The sequence below is a fragment of the Oreochromis niloticus genome, linkage group LG8, assembly GCF_001858045.2.
Source record: "Oreochromis niloticus isolate F11D_XX linkage group LG8, O_niloticus_UMD_NMBU, whole genome shotgun sequence".
Lineage (NCBI taxonomy): Eukaryota > Metazoa > Chordata > Actinopteri > Cichliformes > Cichlidae > Oreochromis > Oreochromis niloticus.
In genome coordinates, this window is record NC_031973.2 from 20,436,723 (window position 1) to 20,455,601 (window position 18,879).

At 40.6% G+C, this 18,879-nt stretch overlaps 1 long non-coding RNA gene across 1 annotated transcript; it reads right to left on the minus strand.

The window, feature by feature from the left end:
- Positions 1-4,777: 4,777 nt before the first annotated feature.
- LOC109203272 (uncharacterized) lies at positions 4,778-18,290 on the minus strand. The gene is made up of 3 exons (XR_002063197.2): positions 17,948-18,290; positions 11,253-11,374; positions 4,778-5,267 (listed from the first exon to the last, which is right to left on the minus strand). It is a non-coding gene; the product is annotated as an uncharacterized LOC109203272 (long non-coding RNA).
- Between the last annotated feature and the right edge of the window lie 589 nt (positions 18,291-18,879).

The following is an 18,879-nucleotide window of genomic DNA, read 5'->3' on the forward strand; positions in this document are numbered from 1 at the left end:
AGAGAGTAAAAGGACAAGCATCTGCAGGCAAGCCGTCATCTTTTCTGCAAACTAGAAGCAACTGTTAGCAATCACAAAGAGGCGCAGACACAGGACACAGCATCGGGTGGGTTATCAAAATAAAGAACCCTGCGCAGACTAAACACTTTGATTCAGAGGTGCACCTAGTGTAGGCCTATACCCATGGTTACATTACAGTTGGATATGATTACCTCAAGACTTCAGGTTACGGTAATGTTCGGATTAGATTGGGGTAAATGTTACAATGTTAATGTTACAATAAGATAACATCAGAAAGATAAGAAGTTCTTTATTTATCCCAAAAGTTGGGAAATACCTTATATTACCTTATATTACCTTATAATTAGGATACGGTAATATAGGGTTTAATTAAAAGTACATTTAGTTTTTATGTTTTAAAGTCTTCTTTCTGGAGGAAATGTTTGTATCAAAACAATAAATGATATGTATGAAGATTGGCACAAGTCTGTTTTTGTTACTGCTGTCTGAACTACTCCGAGTCCTGTCAGTCTTTATTTACTAGCTATACTTGCATGTGTGTAAGCCTAAGTGTGTGTTTGGGAGCATGCATATGGTAGTACAGCCTCCTGTGTGTTATTCATGTCACGTTTCCATTGGCTCAAAGAAAACATTTCATCTCTAAACGTCCCTTTATCTTCTCCTGAGGTGTGTCTTCGAGTGCCTGTGTGTGTTTTTGCATAATGTGTCTTTGGTTCTGTAAGTTTTCTTGTCCCTTCAAGTAAGCATAAACGTGTGATACCTACACGCACATCACAGGCCTCACAGTCGTGGGCTTTGTCTTTCAGTGTGTGTGCTGATGAGCGTGCATGAGTCAGTGTTTGCGTGCTGATGCCTTTTCACCCTTTCATCTCATCAAGTGTTCATCGGTCTGTCCTTCATCAATCACACCATACGGCAGATCACTCATCAACCTGGTGTCCTGCTTTAAAACGATAAGATCTCTCTATCCACATACTCTGTCTGTACACGCACGCACACACACAGCTGCACACTCACGTGATGCCGACTGTGATCATAGAGAGTTTCGAAGGTATTCTTGCTAACGCGGTAGGAGGCCCGCCGTTCAGCACCTACACATTATTACCCCTCCTAATAAACACACACCCTACAGCTCAATGTTAGTCACCAGTGCACACATACACAAATGTTCACACACACACACACACACAGTTTCCATGGTGACGGATAGGCAGCCATGCAGAATGAGTGCATATTCCCTTGGGACATCTCCTTTGTCCATCTTTCCATCGCTCTCCTTTAGTGATGACAAGATGTCTCCTCCGTGTCTCTCGTTTTTTTCCCCCCTTCAGTCTCTGTTCATTATGCATAATGCATGTGTTTCGATTCATAAGCCACACTTCATATAGCCCATCCAGTGAGTAACAGCAGAGGTGGTCTTTGTTCCCAAACTCTTTCCTCCACATTTGCCCATTGTATTGCTCAAAACTCTTATTCAACAAATGCAACTGAGACGTTAAGGTAGCTTGTCCTGTAACCCCGACGGTGTTGCAATAAGTGCTGCTTGAAGCGGTTTGAGTGGCAGCTCCTCATTATGAGTAACTCTAGTATGGATGGAGGGAGGGGAGGAGAGGGGGAGAGAGCGGATTGGTTGTTCTGTCAGTGGTTGTGAAAAGAGGCACTGGTTGTGTTAAAGGTGAAGACTACCCCTCGATGTCCTGTTTGTCACAGCAATCAGCATATTGAGGACATAGATGGACACAGAAAAAGTTCTCTTTCTTGCAAAGTCAGTAATTTGGACAACAACTGCAATTCTCAGTGTCTCTTTTTTGAAGGGTTTGGTATAAAATATTGCGAGTGGGTACTCAGAAGATGAACATGCACAGTTGTTTGAGAGGGCATGGTGCAGCATGGTGTGAATCACCCACCAGATGTCATGTCGGAGCCTCATTTCATGTGAATATGTGACAATAAGAACTGAATTCACCAAGCAAAGGGTTAGAGAGGCATAGGGTTACGGCAGACACCGTGGGGGATGGAAGGCAGGGGAACTGGAAAACTTGGCTGAAAGGCTGAGAGGCATGGGAAGCAGATGAAGCCACTCAAGAGGGGGTCCCAGAAGTATGGAGAGCTGGCTGCAATGGTGAAAGCAATGCTGGGCAGGAGTCTGGCAATGGCGACCAAATCCCTCGGCAGACCGGCCAGGATCCTGAGCACTCCAGCTCACTCTTTGGAGCAAGCAAGACAGCGGTTGGATCTGGCTTAGAAACTGAAGAGGAGCCGGCCTCACGTCAATCAACCTTTGAACAGGCTTGGCCCTGGTGACTATGAGAGATGCTGGCAACAGCCATCCCAGCAAAAGGATAGTTATCAGCTGACCCACAAGCAGAAAACAGGTTGTCAATGGTGTTCAGCAGTAAGACCTCCTTGGTGCTGGGAAGCAGTGAAGCTGAAACACCAGCAGAAAGGACCCAAATACACAGCTAATGCTAATGAGGAAGGGATAGGCAATCACAATGCAGGCAAAGATAGGAAGTGAAAGATGCACAAGACAAATTGATTATAAAAATAAAACAGGAAGTCAAAGGAAGAAGTCACATGAAGCATGCATTGGAAAACAGACGCAGCATGGACAGGGAAACACGGGAGACATGGGGAAAAGGTAAACACTAAGAAACACAGGGCAAAAGCCAAAGATTACTATATAAAAGTTAAGTGCTAAAGCCAATATTAAAATCAAAGTCCAATGTAGCACATGTCAGTGTGTGCCAAGGCTCCATGCAGATGTATATAAAAGTGTCACTGGAATTACTTCCCATGGAATCTGCAGCAATTCTCTTAGCTAGCTGTTGCCCTATCATAGGATTTAGGTGATCAAGGAAGTTTCTTGGTTTTAGTAGAAAAAATACACACTGCTTGTAATATTAAAACATCTGAGCTTTGTAATTCTGAGAAGCCACAACAAAACAGCAGCCAGCACCGCAGTCCCCAGTACACACACGAGACCGACTCGTTCTGCCCCATGAGCACAATACGTTAAAAGCATCATCATAGCCAGGTGGCTTTAGCTCTGTCATCTGGTATATATTTAACATCCTCTAGGTGTTAATTTAAAACAGTTTCTTATGGGTTTTGATATTCAAAGTGTGTGTATGCTGTTTTTCTTGGACCTCTCTTCACTGTCAGCAGAGACGTTTTATTGAAACAGTGCAACAAACTCACTCATCAGAGCAAAACGCAGTTATTTAAATGCTCAGGCAAACCATATGCGCCATGTGTGCAAATGAAAAACCATTGGTGCAGAGATAAATGAGTCTCTGCCTCTGTCATTTTTAGACATTTGAATACTCTGAGGCACTACACAATTCTTAGACACTTAATTCAAACCTTAAACATAAAAGCACATGTTGCATTTTTCTCACATCTAAGCTGAACATGGCATCATAGCAAATCCTGTTAACTAGATAACAATGACAATGATAGAAAATAACTTTTCTAACCTAAAGAAACTGAGATGAGTGACATTACTTATTAAATCTTTTCATCGCTCTCATCTTCTACAACTAAAATAGCCATAGTTTGATTCTCTATGATTGAAGTTGAGGTTGTCAAATATTTGGAAATTACTTATATTTTTTAATTATCCACTATTCAAATTCAATAAATGAAGTATGAGTTTGCAAAGAAAATTTACAAAAATTGTGACACGTGAAACTGAGCCCAAAAGATTAAAATGTTCTATAAATCAAGACTTACCTTCATAATAAGACATTTTAATACAGCTGATATCATTTGGTGTAAATTTTCAGCATGACGGATTCATGTAAACAGGCACGTTTTAAATCAAACCATTAGTTTTCATACACGGAAGTAAAGTAGTCTGGTTTCTAAACCTAGAGCTTCAATCACAGAGGTCACCACCCCATGGCAACCTCCAGTTGCTAGGGGAAAATGTCTATTTCCTGACCAGTTGACAAGTGTTTGATGGAAGTTGTTGGCTGGTAAAATCAGTTGTAAACAGTGTGCTGCACCAAAAACCTCTTTGTAATTGCTGTGGTTGCTAAAAGATTACTACGCTGCTTTGAGAAAAGTTGACAAGTGTTTGCAAACAAGTTGGTGTCAACTGGAAGGAGGTTTTTAGACCTGCACCGTATACCCCTTTGCAACCAATTTCAACCGGTCACCGCCAGCGACCATTCAACCAGCTGGTGAGGGGATTACACATTTTTTACTCATGATCAGTGGTTGCTAGATGATCGTTATGATCGATGATGATGTAGGGCTGTGTGACTGTGGGCTTAACAAAGCAATGACTGAAAAGTAAGTAAACAGGGAAAAGAAGAAATGTATCTCAAAAAGTGTACATTGACTACTTTACATTGTATCAAAGTTTTCAATGTTGTCCCATGAAAATATGTAATAAAATATTTACACAAATGTGAGGGGTGTGCTCACTCTTGTGAAATACTGTATATATAGTGCCAAATCACAACGGTTTTCTCTATAATAAAAGCAAGCACATGGCAACAGTGGGAAGGAAAAACTCCCTTTTAACAGGAAGTAACCTGCAGCAGAACCAGGCTCAGGGAGAAGCAGGGAGGGAGGGGGGGGGGAGACCGGACAAAAACTGGGTCTAGTCTTTTATTATTATTTTATTTACTATTTATTTACTATTGTATTTAATTCTATTCACTTTTATTCACTCCAACAACAGGATATATTTACAGTTAAATATATCATACATTTACATCATACATTTTTCTATATTGGGCAGATAAAAAAACTGAATCAAATCAAAAGATGATGATCAAACATGACACAGTTTATTCTAAGTGCAGCATGAATATATGTACAAATATTAATATCCATCTCTTAAATGTTTGATGAAAAGTTTCACCTAAAGCCTACATTGCAAACATCATAACACATGGGTTTAACAATATATATTGGAAACTATCCAGCTGTTGCTGTTGAAATCACAGTCTTGATCAAGATGGTGAAGTAACTGACTAACCAGGCCATGCAGCTCGATTTAAAAATGCTTCTACCCAAAACCACATGATCTGAATCACATGGTACTGCTTCCCCACAACGCCAACTGTGTATGTTCTCCATCTTTTATCTTAATAGCATATGAGTTAAGAATGGATTTATTGAAGGTCAGCAGTGTTCATTCAATATCTCCTTTGAAAATGTCATGAGTTATTCAATTTTATCCAACCATGTGGGGACTGCAACCAAAACCACAAAGATGTCAGCTCCGATATCTGAAATAAAACAGACAAATTATTCATTTAACATTTCTGCTTTTAGATCACTTCCTGACAACATTTGTAAGTTCATTCTTTACGGTATGTTACATAGAAAGTTACTTTTTCTGCTCGTTTTGGAATGCGAAAGTGCAGTACCTCTGCCAAAGGACCGTTAAGCTTCTGTAATCGTTGCTCAACCACACAATCCCCCGACAAAATGCAACAACACCAAATGTTGTAACGCTGGTTCAAAATTCTCGTGTTGAGCTTGAAATAGGAATGAGAAATGAGGAGTTGGGGTGCAGAGAGATGGAAAACTTGTGCAACATTGGCTGTAACGCAGCAAAATGAAATCAGCCCTCCATTGTGGTTCACTGGACTGAACTAGAGGTTTGGGGGTATGAAACCAATGGGACATGGACAATAAAGGGCAAGGGGAGCAGAGGTGAACGGTGAGGGAGCCGATGGCTTTAAAAGTGATCTCCTCTGAGAAGTCCAAGTGCTATCTGCCATTTCTCTGTGACTCAGTTTCGCTATCATTAGTTGTTGCACAAACTACTTGAGCTCATTAGCTGCACACAAAATATCAGCGAGGGCTAATTGAGACTATGTGGTCACGAGTGTGAGGGTTTTAACAGGCTCGCCCTCCCCTACGGGGAAATGTTGAAAATGTGATTACGCGAGAGAGATGTTGGAAATTATCAGGGGAAATGTTAAGAAAACATCATCTGGTTTTACCCTGGGCTGATCTACTACCCAGTGACTGTTCACCCACACCACAGGATCCCTAATAAATAAGACTACAACTGTGCACTTCACTTTTATTGTGTGTGTGTGTGTGTGTATCTGATGTGTGTGTGTGACCTACCCTGTCCCTTGGCACGTGGAACATTTTGCACTGCTGTTTTTACAAGCTGCGCGTTAAGCTGTCCATCAAATGCCAGGAAAATACCCTGGATCCTTTTCCCCCTATTACACACACATACACACACACACACAAATGCGCACACACAGACATTGATTCCCCAGAAACCACAGTCGCAGTAGCGGTAGCTGCTCCTCTGCCAAGCTCTTAAACACACTGAAACCAACCTCTCCACTCTTTACGGCCTCTTTTATACATGAGCCTTCTCTCCTTACATCTCTCCCTCGCTCATCCATCCTCCCTGCCACCCATCATTTATCTCTCTTTATATCGCTCCCTAAATATCCTTTCTGCTTAGATACAGGCCACGTTATAAAGCAAGCAACTGCTGACTAGATGGGCTGTGATACAGCCAGCCTCATCTGGCCTTACCACCTTAGATTGGCTTGTTGTGAGATACGCTTGTAAATGTAAAATACAGCTTGACATGGCGCACGGCTCTCTATTACAGCTGCTTTTTTACAGTCAAAAGAAAGGGTGCAAAGGCTGCGTGAGCATTTCAGTGTGTCTGTGTTTCTGCTTTATTACAGGTAGGCCAATATATCATGATGAAATTAAGCATGAAGGTTACACCTGAATCACAGCCACAAAATATCTGTGTCGCTGTAAATTTACCCTCGCATGAGGGTTATATTGTGTCCTCGATTAACTACTACAAATCCATTTTGGTCATGCTGTTGTAAATAAGCATCATCTTTCTAGGTACAGAGTGTCTGTGTACTATTAGGATCTACAGTAAGTAATACATCAGAGGTTTTAGCTGTTTCAGATTGTCCACAGGATTGTTCATTTTGCCTTTAATTGATAATGTAATTAGCCAAGAGGAAGGCAGGAAATGTTGCGATACATGCAACAAAGAGCCATTGTCTTGTGCCACTTTAAGCTTTTTGCATGGAGCATGCAGGAATGTGCAGTTTCTTCTGTAGAAGTGTGGACACTGGCCTTGTGTAACAGAAATATGTTGGTATCATAGCCTGTATTTAAAGGAAGGACGTGGCCATGGTGACATCACCCACTGGTTATTAACACAACATATTTTAAACAGGAAAAAGAAGCGCCGGGAAGCTGGAGCAAGAAGCCTGATGGCCTGAAGTGTTTACCAAAATGAAAAATGTGGCAGATGTTACTGCCCTGTTCTGGTATTAAGTTACTTATCTCTACTTCCTGCTACTGAATAATATGTATAACGTTCCAATAGTATAAGACCTTTTTAACCATGATATTTATTCAAATTCATTCAAACAAATCCATTTAACATGAACTTAATCCTAAACTCCATGCCTATGGGATTTCTTTTGATGACCTGAATTTCCTGAAAGGCAGCTGCATTTTAACATCCCTATCCAGGAATTCAAAATTCTTCCATATTTAGATTAAGATTTCCATATTTGGTTTCATTTTGTATTTGACTTTCACAAAATGGTCTGCCCTGCCTGTGAGTTTTAACTTCCAACACATCATCACAGATCAGCTGCACAAAGAGACCGTTTTTGTAGTTTTGTTTCTATTTACCACCACATTGGATTAAAAATTCTGAACATTAGACTGAAGTGCAGTCGTTCAAGTTTAATTCAAGAGTTTTTTTTAGAGGGTTTTAATTAATATTAAGGAATTACAGACATTTACACAGTCCACACTTTCAGAGATTCAAATTGAATTGGACAATTGACTGTCATGCAGTTTTATGACCAGCTTTCTTTGTTATTTCATAACAAATAAAGCAGAAATAAATGTTGAAATTGTATTTTATAGCTGTTAAATGTAATTTTAAGTCATAAAAAGATGTCAGTGCAAAAAAAAAAAAGAGTTGTAGCAAAAATTTTAGGAGCATTCAAATCAACTATCTGGTAGATTTTTTAAAAAGAAGGAGTGCTGTGACCAGCTTAGCAACACCAAGTGTCCTGAATGACCACAAAAGATACCTAAAGTGGAGGATAGCAGACCTATTTCCATAGTTATCACTGACTACAATCAAGAGACACATTCATAAATGGAAATACAGAAGGTTTACAACACTGGTTACACTCCAGAACAAGAAGCCCAGATTAGACTTTGCCAGAAAACATCTAAAGGAACCTGCACAGTTCTGACAAACCTCTTTGAACAGATGAAACTGAAATTAACGTGAGCCAGAATGATGTGAAGAGCAAAATAAGGAGAAAGAGAGAAACAGTTCATAATCTGAAGCATACCACATCATCTGTCAAACATGGTGGAGGTAATGTTATAGCATGGGGACGTATGGCTGCCAGTGGAACTGGGTCACCAGTGTTTATGGATGATGTGACTGCTGATGGAAGTAGCAGGATGAATTGTGAAGTGTACAGTGCTATGCTCTCTAAAGTACTCTGCAAAACTGATTGAACGGCTTCAAAGTGCAAATGGATAATGACCTAAAGCATACTGCTGCAAAAAAACCTCAAGTTTCTCAAAGCAAAGAAATCAGATATTCCTCAATAGCCAAGTTAGTCGCTTTCAGTTACTGAAAACAAAACTGTGAGCAAAGAGACCCACAAGCAAAAGCTGAAAGCGGCCACAGTAAAGGCCTGGTGGAGCATCTGAGGGAGGAGAAACAGCATTTAGTGATGCACATGGCTCCAAGACTTCAGGCAAAGGAGACAGCATTCAAGACAATCTTTATATTTAACCCTTTATTAGTTTATCGAATTAATTTTGAGGCTCTGAAAATGGGGGACATTGTATAAAAATGTCTAATTCCTAAACATTAATCCACAAGTTCTGTTCTGTGAAATAAAGACTACACTTCAATCATGTGCTGACTGTTGATTGAAAATCCACTGTGGTGGTGTACAGAGGCAAAACTACAAAAATCGCATCTCTATCCAATAAATTATGAACCTAACTATATTTAATAGTTTCTCTTCTCAGAGAAGTAGTTGGAATTTTAATAAAGAGAAACACTACACAGTTCAGGCATTTTAAAAATACTATATTTGTGTTTATTTCAATCAAAAAAAAAGAACATGTCATGCTTTCCTCTTAGGCTATAATGACATTCTTCACATGAGTTCAGCAAGAAAATGTTTATTTTATAGATATTCTATGTTGATATACGCCGTTCACTGGCCATCAGCACTTTCAAAAAATCAGTATTGGCCTTACCCTTCAAAAACTCAGTTAAACCCCTGGTTTATCTATACATCTGTGTGCACGAGAGAGCCTGTACCTGGGGAGAAAACACTGCAGAGAACCTTTGACAAATAAAAGGTGGGAGACAAAGGGGAAAGCTAAAAGGAGAGAAAGCATCACAGGGGCCATGATGGAGGGAAAAACATCAATACCGTGTGCATTTAGAGGAAGTGAGTGAGAAAGAGCAAGAAAGACAGAGCCATGGGAGAGAGGCAGGGAGCTCCGCTGAGAGAGAGAAGGAGGCTTGAAAATCAAGAGAGGAAGTCTAAATGAGATTATCTGAAAGAAGTCGAAGACAATGAGAGAAGCATTCAGAGAAATAGACAAAGGGAAGAGTGGAAGGCTTTCTATGACTTGAGCTGCAGGAAAAATCAAGCCTTGTCCACGAAGTGCATTCTGCTCAAGCCGATCTTCAGCTTTGCTTTTAGCACAGACATAAAGACTTCTAGTCTCCATTAATGTGCAAACAGTAATTGACATCTTACCTGCATACGTGCATGAAGTAGCCACGGTGATAGGATGAAAGACCATACAATGAAACAGACTTGTGGCAAAGAAAAAAACTAAGAACCCCCCCACATATCCCTGGAACTCTGCTAATGTGCAAAAGCATAAACAAAATAGTTCAGAGAATTGTAGAAAAATAACAAATATCACAAGACTTATTTAATTGGTATTTATGTCATTATCAACAAACTGCCAATTTGTGAGTCCATCTTTCAGTATTTTCTCTTCCGTGCCTTTGTGCTTTTTCTAGTTTTTGACCACAAATTGAGCTTTTTGCATGTTTGTACAAAGTCTAAACTATAGGAAGAATATGTCAGACCAAACAGCAGTTGTTAGTGTCAAATGTTTGTTGTTTATGGTCTTTTTGTTGGATTTGTTGACCATAAGAACAACATAATATTCAAACGAACCTATTATCTAAAACAAAAACAGCTCTTGAATATGAGCATATATGTTGGTTAGTTCTACATCGACTGTCTGAAGCAAACTAATCACACTCCAGCTAGAATTTTTAAACACTGCAAATATCTAAACACATATCAAGTTTCTGGTCTAAAAATATGTACCATATTCCTTCTTCATTTCTAGTTATTACGTCCCACTATAGCCTTAAAATAAATGTGATAATGTGTCTCAACCATATGAGCTACCAGTCTGTCTTTTAGGTCAGTTAAAATCTGTTAAAAATACAGGTTTTTTTTAGTTTCTGTTACTCTTGTCCTGAGGTCACATAAATATAAAAAGGTGATCACACAGAAAGAAACTTAAGGACCTGCACGGCTATGTACATTAAATCAGCTGATTTGTCCACCGTGCTGAACAGATTTACATTAAAATTACCCAAACAGAAGGAAACAAACCTATAAACTTTTTCTAACAGCACTGTGATATAGAGAGACAGTCTCTGAAGCTTAATATAACCTGCTTTGCTTTTCTATTACACAGTTGCAAATTCTCATAGGATGAACAACTTAAAAGGACTGATGCTGATCCAGCAGAAGTAAAGATATTGTTCTTCTTAGTCTTTAATTTTTTTTTTATTCTTATCTTATTGTTTTTTTGTTAGTAAAGCCTGCTGCATCCATTTCCCACAAATCAACCACCAACAGTTTGGTCAGACACTCAGTGTTTGCTATGCTACTAGTGACTAACATAATGTAACCAACTCTGTGTGAAAATGGTGACCTTTAACCAGGTCGACATGGACAACGATACATCCTAATCCTGTAAAAAGATGAATGTAATGAGTAACTCACCGATATTCTTTTTCATCCCATGGCTCCCATCCAGTAAGTTACAAATAAATTTGTGTTTTTCAAGGGTTGTTTTAAGCATGTGCGTTTGTGCGTGCGTGTGTGTGTGTGTGTAAAGGTTTTTGGTGGGGTCACGTCAACAGACAGTCAGCGATATAATTGCACCTCATTAGTCGTACAGATTGGCGCCTTTCACTCCCCTTCCATTTTCCTCGGTTTGGACGACCCCATAGGATGGCTGCCACTCAGAAGAAAGCCATTAACCAATCACAGCGTGGCATTTGTCACTAAGGGAAAAATAATGATAATTGTAATCCTTAGGATCTCCCAGATAACTAATTTATTTCATTTAAAAGCCAAATTACAGTGCTCAAATGCAGCGGAGGCCACAGTGGCACTCAAAGCAGAGCGTCGGAGAGGGATGAGCGACGTGTCGTGTCTTCATTAACTGTGTGAGAGGGAACCAAAGACTCTGCACGCAATTAATGCAACATCACAGTGCTAACGCTTATCACTCGCCCCCACAGAAAAACACACACACACACATTTATTGTGAGTGACATAGACACAACAACGCACTGCTCATTACTCCTGTGCAGGTCTGGTCTCCATGGTCTAGGTGATGTGATGGGGGCTCTGGGAGCAGCTACCCAGTTGTCTGACACACACACACACACATACCTATACCCACAGACATGCACACACACACTCACGCACACGCTCACAGGCACATAGTCCGTTATAAGGGATCAGGATGAGGGAAACCTCTGATTTGCCGCCTTTTATCTCAGGCGCAGAAACATGCACATGCGCACACACACACTCTGTCTCTCCCGCTCTCTTTCACACATAAACACACACACACACTCATGCACAGTGGAGTCATATCTTGATTAGGCGGCTTAGGTGGTCCCAGGGAAATACACTCATCTCTGTCTCTCTGCCTCCCCCTCTCTGGCATGTTGTTATCTCCAGGGTCCAAATGTTTGGAGATATCTTCACACACACCTGATGGCAAACAACCTCAGTTGTCTCCCCAGCCTGTCCTTCTTCTAACAGGCTTCTGCAGCCTTGACCGGACCCACAGCCTGTTTTACAAAGGGTCGTCCCCAACACCTATTTAGCCCAGTTTGTCAAAAAGGAACAGACGGAAAGGTAAATGCAAAGGTGGTGAGGTTTACACTTGCAAAATCCTCCTCTGGAAAATTGGATTCCTCAGAAACTGAGGAATTTAATTTACATTTTGTTAAAATGAAACTGTGTTTGCACCCAACACTCTTTGCCGTGCTGATATATAGAATATGTTTAAATCAATAGTTCGGTTTCTGGGGGGAAAAAATGCCCGTCAAAGATGTCCGTCTTTAATTTTTTAGGGTTTGCTGAGACAAGAGATAGTTCAACTCATACATGTTCCATGATTGTGTAATCAGTTAACTTGTTTGTGCAAAAGACTGCAAAAGAAAAGGTTTATTTTATATGAAATGCCTCTTTATAGGCTACTAAGCAGTTAGTTTTACTGCATGGCCACCATATAAATATCTGCAAAGGCTATCTGGTAAGTTGTCCCACCCCCAAAACCAACACCAAAGTATAGAGAATCTTTAAACTGTCACAGCTATGCAATCATCTCTTTTCTTTCCCTATCACTACAACTGCTTTACACCCCTTTGCACTTATCAAAAACAACAATAGAAATTGTGTGTTCACAGTGTGCCCAGATGAATACATCCATTACAGCCTTAGAGAGATAAACGCCCTCAGAAACTAGAAGAGGAGTTCCTTGTCAGTTACACAGATAGTAAACCGAGTTATAAATCAACTCATCTACACGCTATGCAAAACACAGAAAACACGTTCATTGGACAACTAAGGTGTGTTTCAGATAACATGATGATGGAAGGAGAAATGGAGAAGTCTCTGCTTGACTGACGGTATGTCAACTCTTATTGCACCTCATTTTTAAATGACATAATCACTCATTAGAAACTAAGACTTGCCATATAGTCATCTTCTGGTATCAGAGTCATACACATTGCCTCTCTTACACCTCTCGCTTTCAGCTTGACTAGCCACAGTCAGTAACCCATTTCTGGTGTATTTTAATGCAACAGGTAGCCCATCAGCACTTGGATGACCATTTAGCGTCAATCACATGGCCTAAAACCAGAGATAAACTTTTTCCTGACTTTCATTTTGACTTTGCTTTTTCTGATGCTGTTTGGTTAAAGCAGTGTGGTCAGATTTAGGCAACAAAAATAAGCACCAACCTTAGAGAAATGACCACGCACAGGCATTTTTACAAGTTAACCACAAGTTAGGATTACAATAATTACATTGTTAACATTAGTGGAAAATTGTCATTGGTTGAGCAAGTCACAAATCAATTCATAATAAAACTCTTAATAATAATTAATACTTCAGCTGGAACAAATCAGCTGAAGACCAGTGATTTTTCCAGCATTTCTGATGATCCTGTCCAGTTTGTTCCTAGTTGTCTCAGTCAGGTTGCCATTCCAGACTGAGGTTTTGAAGATAATTTAATTAATCATCATAATCTAACCATCTGTAGTGGTCAGTATCTATCAAAAGTGGTCAAAGGAAGGAACAGTGGTGAACCACTGACAGTTCATGGGCAGTCAAGGCTCACTGATTCATGTGGGGAGCGAAGGTCAGCTCCCACAGACAAGTGACTGTTGCTCAGATTGCGGAAAAGTAAATGCTGGTTCTGATAGAAAAGTGTCAGAATACACGGTGCGTACCAGTTTGTTGCATTTGGGGCTGCATAGCCTCAGATCAGTCAGGGTGCCCATGCTAACCCTTGTCTACCTTCAAAAGCACCAACAATGGACACATGACAATCAGAACTAGACCACAGAGTAATGGAGGGAGGTGGCCTTGTGTGATGAATCATGTTTTCTTTTACATCACGCGGACGGACAGGTGTATGTGCGATGCTTAATTGGGGAACACCTGGTAAGCATCGGCTTTGATTGTGTTCTGTACGGCAACTTTGAGTCCATGTGGATATTATTTTGACACGTGCCACCTACCTAAGCATTGTTGTAGACCATGTACACCCTTTCATGGAAACGGCATTCCCTGATGGCTGTGGCAAAAATGCTTTAGGAATGGTTTGAGGACCACAACAACAAGTTAGAGGTGTTGACTTGGCTTCCAAATTCCTCTAATCTCAACCCAGTATCAATGGGATATGGGAAAAACATGAAGGCCCCATCTCGCAACGAGCAGGAGTTAGAGAATCTGTTGCTAACATCTTGGTGCCAGATAGCAGAGGGCACCTTCAGGAGTTCTGACGGTGTCCATGCTTTGATGAGTCAGTCCTGTTTTGGCAGCAAAAGGGGGACCGACATAATGTTAAGCAGGTGGTTAAAATGTTATCCCTGACCTGTGTAAGTAATATATTATATATATTATGCAATTTACAGTTTAAATAAACTTCTTCATGTATGCAACAAATTTGTGTTGGTGTGTTTGAACTTAGTTTACATTGGACCTCATTGCTAAAAATAGGTTTTTGGGAATTTCGTTATTATGATTACAGTGAATTTATTTATTTATCTAGCGATACCTTTGTGGCATCCTTGAACAACGTTAGTCAGTGCTGTTTTGTTGAGGTTCAGCTGTCAACGCTCCACTGCACGCATCCTTGTCTACAGTTTTCTGTTAACAAAGTCTAAGATCCTGTGTCATTCCTGTTTGTGTCTGTCTAGTCATGGTGGCTGACATTACTCAACATAAGTATGTGTTAGCCAAATAACTTTAACCCACTAGTTGACTCATTCAAAGTTCAGCAAACAGCTTTGAAAGCTGACAAAGCAGCTGGGCTGTTCCAAATGAGCCTCTAAATGGGACAGGACACATCCAGTGTCTAATTCGTTTTTTGGTTCTTTCTTGTTTTTTGGTTTTTTGTCAAAGGACATTTAAATTGAAATGCAGTCCAGGTAGTTGTTTTTAACATTGTTATAGCATGATGCCTTCAGTTCCACACATAATGGTTGGGCCACTCCCCAATAGCTTTGATAGTTTGATCACACACCGTGGGTAGGGTGTTTTCTTCCTGGTTGCAACACTTTTTGAATCAGTACCACTTTTGTCAGTGTTGTTAAAAACCAGCTCGGTTTGTGCATTGCTGTTCTGGGTTCGTATTTCTCTGTAATGTAGCACAGCATTAAACTGGAACTATATGCTGATTTACAGCTTCAAATTTTTATTCTTGGACTTTGAATGATCGCCAATTCAAAACACTGTAGCAATTATGTTATACTTAATCCTGGTCTAGTCCTTCAGTTCATCCACACTCTGAAACAAGTTGTTTTGGCTCCTTGCTCCCCCTTTAAGCCATTTTTTGCTTTGATTGGCTGCTGCTCACAAACAGAAGGTTTAAACAGTATATGGGCAGGGCTTATTAAAGATAACTCGCTGTCTCATATAGAGCCAAGAGCAAAAGGAAGAAGGTCTAAAGACGTGCACTCTGCAGCTGAGTTATTAAAGTTTTGTATTTTCTAATTAGCTTTCATTTTTATCTTTTTTTTTACTTTTTTCAGTTAAGTTTAATTTCAGTCAGCTTCAAGAGAAGGTGTGTTCATTCCACTTTAACTTTTTATTGTTCGAAAGTCTTTAGGTTTTATTAGTTTCAGTGTTGTTTTTAGTCTTTTAACTAATATTGCATGAATAGCATACGTCGAATGCAGGATTTAAATAAATCACATAGTTATTACAATAAAAACCCAACACTCTTTGAAGACAGTAGACTCACAGTCTTGTAAATCTCAGTAAACATGTCCATCAAAGCCACATCAGGCAGGTTATAACAGATGTCTAAAGCCTCTAAATTTTTAGCTTATTTTAGTTCGTTTTCCAAGTGCATCGATTTTTTCAGGTGTTTTTAACTTGAACCTAAAAACTGGAACCTAAACCACCTTCTGATGTCCCAGCAAACTCTATGTTTAATGATCAAATCAATTTCATAAATGTGCTACTCAGCTAGGAAAATCCTTTGTCTGGAGCTGTTCTAATAATGACAGCGAAATAAAAGCTAAATGGATATATTTACCCATAAGCCAGTACATTATTAGCCTGCTGGTTTTTTGCATCATGCACCGAAATGACACATCACAACATCTGCTAGAAGTGGAAATTCCCCAGTTTATCACTGGCTTACTATCTTCATTTTTTTATCGCACTCCTGCAACACATCATTAACCAACTACAGAACAGAATGACACAGGAAAGATATATTTGGGGAACATTCGGGCTGTATGGGAGTTGGCATACAAGGCTTTTAACTTCACAGGACAACAGTGATTAACCTTGAATTTCCAGCCATAATCCTCACTGTACACAGTAACACATTTGACTTTGTGTGACACTAAGTAAACCATGCTAGGAACATTCTTTCAATAGACCGCCAGCACTGGTACTGATGAATGATTGACATAAGAAAACACAAAACACACGTACACAGTTTCTATCGTTTTCACACACACACACTGATCTGGTTGAGTGGGCCCTGCTCACAACGTAATGACTGTGCTATGTGCTTTTTATTTTTCTTACTCCCGTAAAGTTGACTCACGCTCCGCTTCCTGGCGTGTGTGTCGAAACGCTAACACAGTTCACTCTTCTCATATTCACAATAGCTGATGATGTGGTGTGATCGGTGACTGGAGCCAAAACTGCTGCAGACACGTTTCAAAATGAGTTTGAGGAGGAGCTGTTCAATTTTTCATCTGACTGGCCGTCGACAGCCTGAGCATGCTTGTGTAAACACACGGCTGCGCTGAAACCACGCTTGCGTGTGCATGCGCGCGCAAACATTCGCATGTGCGCAGCTTCGGAGCCAAATGAGTTAACTGATAAACAAAAAACAAAACCACACAAAAAAAAGGCAGCATGAAGATAATTCACGCTATACCTCATCCTCAGTCTTTGTTTAGCTGAAGTCATTTTGCTCACGTGCCCAAACAGCGGCGGGAAAACACACAGAGACAACGCGCGCGGGGATAGGTATATCATGCATTCTGGGCCTACAGTGCCGAGGCGTTCGGTAATTGAAAACAGGGCTGAATAATCGGGGAGAATGACAGCCCTGAAAGATTATGTGAACTCAAACATTAACACAATTAAGTGTGTGAGCACTGGAGTATGTCGCAGCATTAGACACTGTCTTTAATAGTCCCCCAGCACAAAGACAGAGGAATCTATGCATGTGTGTGTGTGTGACAGAGAGAGAGAGTGTATGCATGACAATCCATATCACCGTGGTGCAGTGAAGAAAAACCAGAACCAAAGCAGCGGGCTGTTTTTTTAATGTTGGAAATCAAATAAATATGCTGTTGTTTTATTGTATTATCGGTTTGATGACAAAAACAGAACTCCAGTGCGGCCTCTCCTAAATCCTGTGAAAGGAGAAGCACAGAGATAACAAACAGTCTTATTTTTTTCCTCTTTTTTTTATAGCAGTGATCCGGTTGTTAAAGACAGACGCTTTATCAGACAGTGAGCAAATGATTCAATTGTCTCCTGGTGATTCCACGCCTTAGCAACAGCCGCCGGGGCCGGCATGGCGGCGGCCCAGTTCTGATTTATCTAGCGGGCTGCACTCAGGTGCTGTTTTGTTAACAGGATTGCAGCCATTTATAACTGTGTTTCATTACTGTACTAAGAGCCGATAAGATGATCACTCACGCACGCACACACACTCGCACACACAGAGGCGCTAATTCAATCCGCTGACAGGGAAACACGGCAAACAACATCCATTATGGCCTCAGAGCTAATTGGTTATGTTGGGGGAGGGTGTGCTGGGGTGGGTAGGCGAGAGAAAAGAGCTCACTTACCCAGGAGGAGGCTGGTTAAAGGAAGCCTGGATTTGGTGCGGGGATTTCTACAATGAGGTGGTGGCTTCCGAGAACGTTTCCTCTATTTTTCACCACCTATTGTTTGCAATTATTCAACACACTGATCTCTCTCGCTCTCACTTTACACCTACAAACAGGACAAGGTCTTTATTTTCTATTTTTTACTTTTAAAGAGTGCGAGATATAACATCCCTTCCTTCCTGCCCGTCTTTCCCTTTCGTACTTTTTTCCTTTTTGCCAATGCAGTGAACAGTAAGCCCAAAACAAAGATGGCATCGTAGCCCCAGGTGGCATCAATCAACTGGTGACATTTAATAATTTCTTTTCTCCCGCTAAACCTTCCCTCCCGCCCTCCTAGATCACCTGACTATTACTATTAAAGATAAATCTTCTTCTCTACGACGAAGAAGAACCAGACGTAGATCCTGCGTGATGAATTACTGTCCTTTATGCAAAGACCAGATCTTTTAGGATTCCTGGCTTTGGTTCTATTTATTTACTTCCTCCATCACAGCACATCAGCAGCAGAATGATGGTGGATGAACGGCTGGAAAGGAAGGCAGATCGTCAGACAGATGGAGTTGCGAGGAGAAATAAATAATGTCAGCGAAGGTGTGTCGGGGTGTGAGAAGAGAAAAAGAGGGCAAATTATAATAAAGAGGGAGAACAGGGAAGAAAAGGACTTGGAGTGCCCGAGGAAGGGAGACAGATAAACAGATAGAGATGAGTAGAGACAGAGAGAAATGGATGAGCAGATTTAGAGGGCAGGAGATAAGAGAGATAAAAGCATGCAGGAAAGAGGAGGAAGCGGGGGGTGGCTGCTACAGTGTACAGTGTTTACATGCGCCAATATGTTGTTGAACATGTCTGCTTACTTATGTCATTAGCCGGAGCTACCGAGTGCGCACAGA